This window comes from Syngnathoides biaculeatus, chromosome 19 (genome assembly GCF_019802595.1).
Source record: "Syngnathoides biaculeatus isolate LvHL_M chromosome 19, ASM1980259v1, whole genome shotgun sequence".
NCBI classification, from domain to species: Eukaryota; Metazoa; Chordata; class Actinopteri; order Syngnathiformes; family Syngnathidae; genus Syngnathoides; species Syngnathoides biaculeatus.
The window spans coordinates 11,947,561-11,955,055 of NC_084658.1; the positions used below are offsets into that span (position 1 = coordinate 11,947,561).

General features: G+C 47.1%; 1 long non-coding RNA gene across 1 annotated transcript in view; it reads left to right on the forward strand.

Annotated features, from left to right (window-relative positions):
* LOC133493000 (uncharacterized) overlaps positions 1–7,182 on the forward strand; it is a 68,698-nt gene extending 61,516 nt beyond the window's left edge. Inside the window, exon 3 of the long non-coding RNA XR_009792818.1 lies at positions 6,915–7,182. This is a non-coding gene — a long non-coding RNA (uncharacterized LOC133493000). The remainder of the gene's footprint in view (positions 1–6,914) is intronic.
* The last annotated feature ends 313 nt before the right edge of the window (positions 7,183–7,495 follow it).

Genomic DNA, 7,495 nt, shown 5'->3' on the forward strand with positions numbered 1-7,495 from the left:
GATAAAACGAACGGCTTTGTAATACCTCTTTAGCGGTCTTTGTTTTAAAGCTCTATTAAGCAACGCCGTGACAAGATGAGGATGACCTTCACAATGTCAATACACGTTTTTAGAGTTCACGCTATCACCTCTAAAGAAATTCAATTAAGATGAAACCTAATTAGATGGCATCTCTTTATCCGCGATAGCCTAATTACCGGCCAAGCCGCTTAAAGTTGCTTTTGGCCCTTAATTGAAGTAGATGGCGAATCCGGCGCGAATCTGTCCTGGCATGCACCGAGCAAATCTAAATCTTAATTAAATTTTGCGCAAAAGAAAGCGTTGGCCGAGAGGGTCCTTAATCCGTTCAGAGGAGGACGGGCGAAGGGCTATTAGAGGGTGTTAATTTGTTAATCAGGGCTCGGTGTGGCTGTCCTTTACTGTATTGAAAGCTGCGATAGATGTGAAGCGCGCGGCAGGTGGCGTTCACAAACAGCCCGCGGCCATTGTGGAGGCAGTCGGTGCTGGGCTGGCAAATTAGGAAAAAAAAAAGCCATTGAGCGAATTCTTGTGATGATGAAATATTCTCTCCAGTTTTCCCATCATCTTGCCCCATTATGCCCTTCTGTTGATATTCCCCATTGTAATGGGATCATCCCAAACAAGTACCCGAGCAGGTAGGCCCACGAGTGGTCATTTCGACAAAGGCACCGCAGGGGTCAAGTTCCCGCGTAAAGCCTTGTTAACGACGCCATAATGGACACGGGAGCTTGTTCCTGCTACCTTCGACTTCAAAGGAGCTTAGCAGATGAGAAGACCTCTTCTGCGGCGCCCTAATACAAACGCCCGTCCGTCTTCGTGACGCAGCGTGGCCCCCGCTCGCTAAGCCCTCCAAGCGCAACACAAATATATGCACAGAAATGCACAACAAAGCCAATTGCTTTTAAGCCCGCAATTGAGTTGTGCAGTCCTAATACAGCTGCTGAAGAAGTAGCGCTCCTTTCATGACGCGTCGCCGCTGAAAAAGAAAAGTTGAGGACACATCCTTGACAAAATCCTCTTTTCACACGTAATCCACCTTTTACTCGAGGACTGGAGTGTGTAACATCTGATCTCATCCCCCCGAAAAGCCATTCAGCGCTATAGTGCGGGCTTGATTATGTTCCCGGTGCACACAGACAAGACTCTTTCACTCCTCGCTGCCTTCCTATCACACCTGGGAAAATAAAGAGGATTTAAACAGGTCTGAATAGGTTAACCAGGTGTTGAAACAAATAATGGTTTCAAATTGTAATTAACGTGGCTTGAATAGAGCATTGCTCTTAGGAAAGGTCTCCTCTGTTGAATGACTTTGGTATGCGAGGGGAGCACAAGACTGAAAGGGCCTGGTCATTGTTACTGGAGAGAATAAGGAACTAATGGGGAATTAAGATCTTTAGAGACTGTGCTTCTCTTATGGCTTTCACCCCTTCCCCCCGACCCCCCCACACACACCCTTTTCTTCTACAACGTAACGCCACAGCTCACCGTGCCGCCCAGCGCATTAGTTGCACTTCACTTACACGCGTAACCGCCTTCGGCTCGCCGTGCTAAAACGTCACCTATTTAAGATCGGAGTTGTCCCAGAGCACTGCGCGATGGATCTAAACCGTGGCAAACATCACTTTAATTTCAGTCGCAAGACCGCGTCATTATCTACAGAACAAGCCGCGCGACGCGCTGTCGGACAGTCCCGATCTTTGCCCGTCAGCGGGATTTGCATTTAAATGGCCCGGAACTCAAGGTGGGCATTTAATTAAATGGCCTCTGCGGTCAGAAACACATGCTGTTGCGTCCTGGTTGCGGTAGATGAATTGCCGAGATGTACAGTCAGGTTTTCACAATAAGAGTCGGCGCTCGGTTCTGTTCTCACTGTCGATTTTCCCAACGTTTGCAGTCGCTTTCGGTGGCGAGCGAGTCAACGCCCAAATGGCCGCGTTTGGCAAAGTTTGCCAGCACGGCCTGCAGAACTCGCACAAGCTTCTTCGTTTCCCGGGACTGTTTTCCAACACCCCACTGAGAGGGTTCTAATCTTGACGCATCACGCAATGGAGAGATTGAGAGAGAGAGAGAGAGAGAGAGCGAGAGCGAGAGAGAGAGAGAGAGAGAGAGGGGGGTGGAGAGAATGCCTGATTGCAAGTGATTGACGGGTCTTGCTGTTGCCACTTTTTTTTTTTCTTTCCTGTGGTCGTCCAAAGCATCATCAGAATTACATGGCTAAAAAGATGCGTAATATCAAAAGGGGCAGAATCGACTAACCTGCCAGTCGATGGACACCTCCGAGTTTAGCCCCTGCCGTTCGTGATCAAAATCAGGACAAAGTGCCGAGCGAACAATTTGGGCGTTTTTTTTTTTTTTTTTTTTTTTTGACATTGCACAGTGCTTTTAACAGCATGCCTTTTATTTTCGACCAGCAAATCCACTTGATTGACCCCGGCGGTTCGAACGTCCTTGATTCCTTTTTCTGATGTCGCGCACTTCGAAGGTGATCTTGAATCTGGTCAACTTTCACACAAGATGTCAAAAAATGGCCAGAAACGCTCGAGACTCCAAATTTGCTGACCTGGGACTCGGGGTGCGTGGCATACGAGGTTAGCAATGTAAAGGTGGGTTCGAGTCTAGATTTGGATTGTACCGATCATCTTTGATTAAGCTTATTCAAGATGTTTTCATATCGATCTTAGTGTGAGAATGGAGGTAATAGACAATTAACAGAAATCTGTCTTCAACAATGCTACTGTGCACAGTAAAGAAAATATGAACTATGAACATATTTCAGCCAGGAGAAGCAAATAGGGTCAAAACTATTCTAATATACCCCATTTTAAGTGTTTGATATCGGCATTATTTGTTGATTTGCACCATCCAATGGAATAAATGAGACTATTAGAAAGGTTTTTTTAGGCCATATCTATAAAACAGTGGTGAGGCCGGCCATGATGTACGGATTAAAGACGGTGGGACTGAAGAAAAAAACAGGAAGCAGAACTGGAGGTGGCAGAAATGACGATGTTGAGGTTCTCGCTCGGAGTGGGAAGGTTGGATTGGACTAGAAATGAGCTCATTAGAGGGACGGCCAAAGTTGGATGTTTTGGGGACAAGGTTAGACGGAGCAGACTTGGATGGTTTGGACATGTTCAGAGGAGAGAGAGTGAGTACATTGGTAGGAGGATGGTAAGGATGGAGCTACCAGGGAAGAGAGCGAGAGGAAGACGCAAGAAAAGCTTGATGGATGTGGTGAGGGAGGACGTGAAGACTCTGGGCGTTAGTGAGGAAGATGCACGAGATAGGCTTGGATGGAAAAAGATGACACGCTGTGGCAATACCTAATCCGGACAAGAAGAATAAAATCGCCCATCCCTGCCTGTGACCTAATTTTAACACTGTACTGTAGCAACATATACACTACATCCTAATTTATGAGAATACCGTACAGCAAATTACCAATATACTGTGTGCCCGCTGAATGTCTGACGAAGACAACGACATGTCCTGAACGGGTTTCTCTTTTTTAGAATCCACCGTTAATGACTCACCACACCCTTTTTTGTTTTTCACCTGAAAAGTGATTTCTGAGGTATTCATATTTTCTATATCGTTCCCAAGCTCTTTGAACTCCACAGTACCCTCCGTGACCTTTTTTGCAAATAGCCGCAGGAGCGGCAAGTTTCTGAAGGCATTTAATTTTCCAAGAGACAGCGGCAGGTTTTTTTTTTTTTTTTTTTTTTGGGGCTTGAGCGGCGTTCGGGAAGCAGCCGAAGGAGGAAGCGTCAGCGCGGGCGTCACTGTTGTGTAGCGTCACTGTGTCAGAGGCAGCGGGGGCCGCGGCACCCATGCGGGCTTCCCATCAGCGCAGCCGTGGAAGTGAGCCGGCCGGACAGCGCCGCGGCGCACTCCCAACTTACTTAGTGTAATTAAAGTTGAGAAAGGTTAAAGTTTGACACTGAGGCGAGGCGAAGGCTCCGTCCTCCCCGGCGAGGGAGCGCGGAGGGGACCTCGTCAAAGCCGCTAAGCGCCGAGGCCGCCGGCCCTCCCGGAAAGCGAGGGAGACACGCTGGAAATGCGGACGCGCATCCAGTATCGCGATTAGGAGTCGGCCGCTGAGAGGAGGGGACAATTGGGCGCCCGCGTAATTAGACTGACCAACCTTTTGTGGCATTCCGTCTCCTTCCGACTGATCCGGGAACAGCCATCCGGAAAGAGAAGCGCGTAATAGCGTGTCACCCGCGTCTGCGAGGGCCCGACCGTGTAATCCTCAGAATAAACACGACGAGATGTAACGTCAACTCCGGGGCTCGCGGGAGTCTTAATGGTTTAAGAATGCTACAAATGTGCTTGTCAGCAAGTGGAAGTCGGGCGCCGGTGGAAGCGATTACATCCAGAAGGACCAAGAAGTCATGCAAGCGTTGCTTGGCCTCATAGGATAAATATAAAATCAATTTCAGCCCTTTTGAGGAGTTGGATCTTCGCGTTTTGTCGTCAGTGTTTAAAAATACAGGCCAGGATGCTTGTTATGTCGTCACCAGTGTGTTTGGATAGAGACACAGCCAGTAGACCTTGAGCACATATTGTATTTAATGTGAATACACACACACACACACCACACACACACACACACACAACATATTTATCCCCACGTCCGAGCCACTTTTCAAGCGGTCTCAGCTCATTGAAGGTGAAGAGACGGAGCACATGTCGGCGGCTTTGTTGTTTTCCAGGAGCCCATACAGGAAGCCCGGCCGGGTTTTGTTGACGTGTCACTTGCACCCTCTCCGACTGAAGCCCACTTTCTGTAAATGATAGTCCCCTTTGTCCGCCGTTAAAAGGGGCTCCTTCACCCCGCCGCTGTGCTTTAAATGTGCCCAAGCAGCTGTCACGCAAAAAAAAAAAAAAAAGCGCCTGAATATCATTAGAAAATTAATTCGATGAAACCTTCACCCCTTGCGCTCCATCCTTCAGATTTCCTCCATTTAGACCCGCCCACGCCTCGCCTCAACCCCGACATGGCTCCCGGCGGCCATCTAGAACGAAGCAAACATTGTAAAACAAACGCTGACAAAGTGAGCGGCGGCGCTTAATAGAAACATCATGAAAGTTGCTCATTGATTATGTAAACACTGATGGAGTTATTTATTTGTCCAAACATCTGCCGCAGCAATGCCTCACTTGATTACCTGTCAAATTTGATTGCAGATGGATTACGGATTTAACATTTGTTGGTGCACGCCCCATACCTGTGTCATTTGCATGCACTTTACATAGATCCTTTACATTCGTGATTACATCGACAGTATTGCATTAGTTTGGCAAAATAATACAGTTTTAATTCATATTAGACGGCAGGTAATTAAAAGTCTTTGTTGGAGTTAAGTGCATCTCGGTGAAGGCGCAATCAATGCCAGTTGCTACCTTGATTCACAAGTGGGATTTGTTATATTATAGCTTTTTTTTGGGGGGGGGGCTTGTTGCGTGCAAAAAATAAAAATAAAAAAATCAATGAAATTACCACTCAAAAAGATTCACAGTCACTGTTAAACTTTGAGCTATGTTTTGATTGGGGGGAAAAAGTCAAACAACCAATTACAAAATTAAAATAAATAAAGTATCATGAAGTCATAAGACCCGAATCGAGTGTCAGTATTGTTCACCTTCGCTCCTTTAAGGCCCCCCCCCCCTTATCATGTTTGTTTTTCAGAGGACGCGAATGATTTAAAAAAAACAAAACAAAGCAAAGTGCATATTTTTGTTAGACAGTGATATGCAACATTATTCCGAAAGCTAAATTTGCGCAATATTTTGGAGGAATTCAAAATTGTCTCGTTTTGCAAGTCAGCGAGATATTCACGTGTAATATGCTCGCTCACACCTCCTTTTAAAATGAAGTCATTATTTCTTTTTGATGTCTTATCCGTTAACTAGTTTTTTTTTTTTTCTTTTTCCAAGAGTCAGGCATTATTAATCCAGTCCAGATTAAAACACTCCCCCGTTCACGTTCTGGAGCTCGGCAATATAAATCTCCTAATCTCTGGTTCCCAACCGCAGAAAATCCTATTAAGATCACCTTCAGTTTAACACGTACATTGTTGCCAAATGCAAAATATGCAGCTTCACCGGTGCACTTTTAATTGAGGGTAAAGTGGCCCCCGGTTGTTAGATACTGCACCGTATGCAAAACCATTAGAGTAATTCTGAGAGTGTCTGTCAAGGAGAAATTCCCAACCAGCAGATCCTCCCTCGCGGGGGTTCCCTCAGGGCTGAGCCACGGGTGGGGGGCACCGGGGTTCAGGGGGGTCTCGTCGGGCGCCTCGCAAGAGGTGTCAGCTCGGGAGGATTTGACTGATTAGGTAATATTCCCGCGTGTTTCCATGTAAGCAACCTTCGCAGAACTCATTTCCCCGCCGCCTATCGCCCTGTAATTCTTGTCCTTCGAGTATGTCCCCCCCCCCACCCACACTCCCCACACTCCCCGGCAGCATTCATCCCTTAACGTGGCGACGCTTAAAGAGCCGCCGGGTGACAACAACCTTGACGGCCGTGGCAGGCGTCAGCTTTCCGCCGCAAAGCCACTTACCCGAGAGGGCAGCCGTACGTCCTGGTTCCACCCCCATTCCCCCAGCGGATACGTTGACGCTAAAATTGCCCCTGCGGCCGCTGTAGCAACTGCGAGGGGGTTAGTTGGAGGGGGGGGGGGGTCGGCTGCCATTCATCATCAGCAGCTCATGACCCCCTCGATTCATGCAGCTGATGAGAGGTTGCTAACCTGTTGTTAAGAGACCATAGTGTCAGTCTCCCCCAGGAAACAAAAGACTATTCCCAAGGTGGCTTGTGTTGGCCAGGTTACTGAAAATCGGCCATAAAATATTGTTACTAAAACTTATTTTGGGTTTTCGTTACAGCGCTGACCTGCGAATCCAACAAATCTTTGCAGTTTTGCTTATCTTTTGGCTCCGACATGCTAGCACCCGTCGGGGATGTGATCGCGGAGAAGCTGTCGTCTTCTTTCCGGACGCTTGAAAGAGGATTTGAACCTTCACCCGGCCTCACAGATCGCGCCGTGGGAAGAGGAACATCATGTGAGGTGCTTATATAAATTGCCCAATGTAAACGTAAATGCTCAAAACATCTCCTTCATTGGGAAAATTATATTTTTTGTTCAAAATTGAAGGGTGATTATCAATTCCAGTAATTTCAAAATCTGTCACAGACGAAGTCAGTTCTCCGTTACACGGCCCCTTTAAAAAACATTTTTGGACAAATGTGGAGTGGAAGTTGAATCTTTTGGTTCAGCTATGTTGAAGGAAAAAAAAAAGCGCCTTTAATGTTTCAATGAATTGTAATTTATGGATGTCGAGGCGCGCTGCTGATATGAACAGGATAGCGGTCAGTCGCCGGTGTCAAAGACAACCGCGTGATCAAAGTGCATTTCAAAATGTGGAAAGGGCGCTTTTCTCCCCCCCCCCCTCCTCCCATTTTTTTC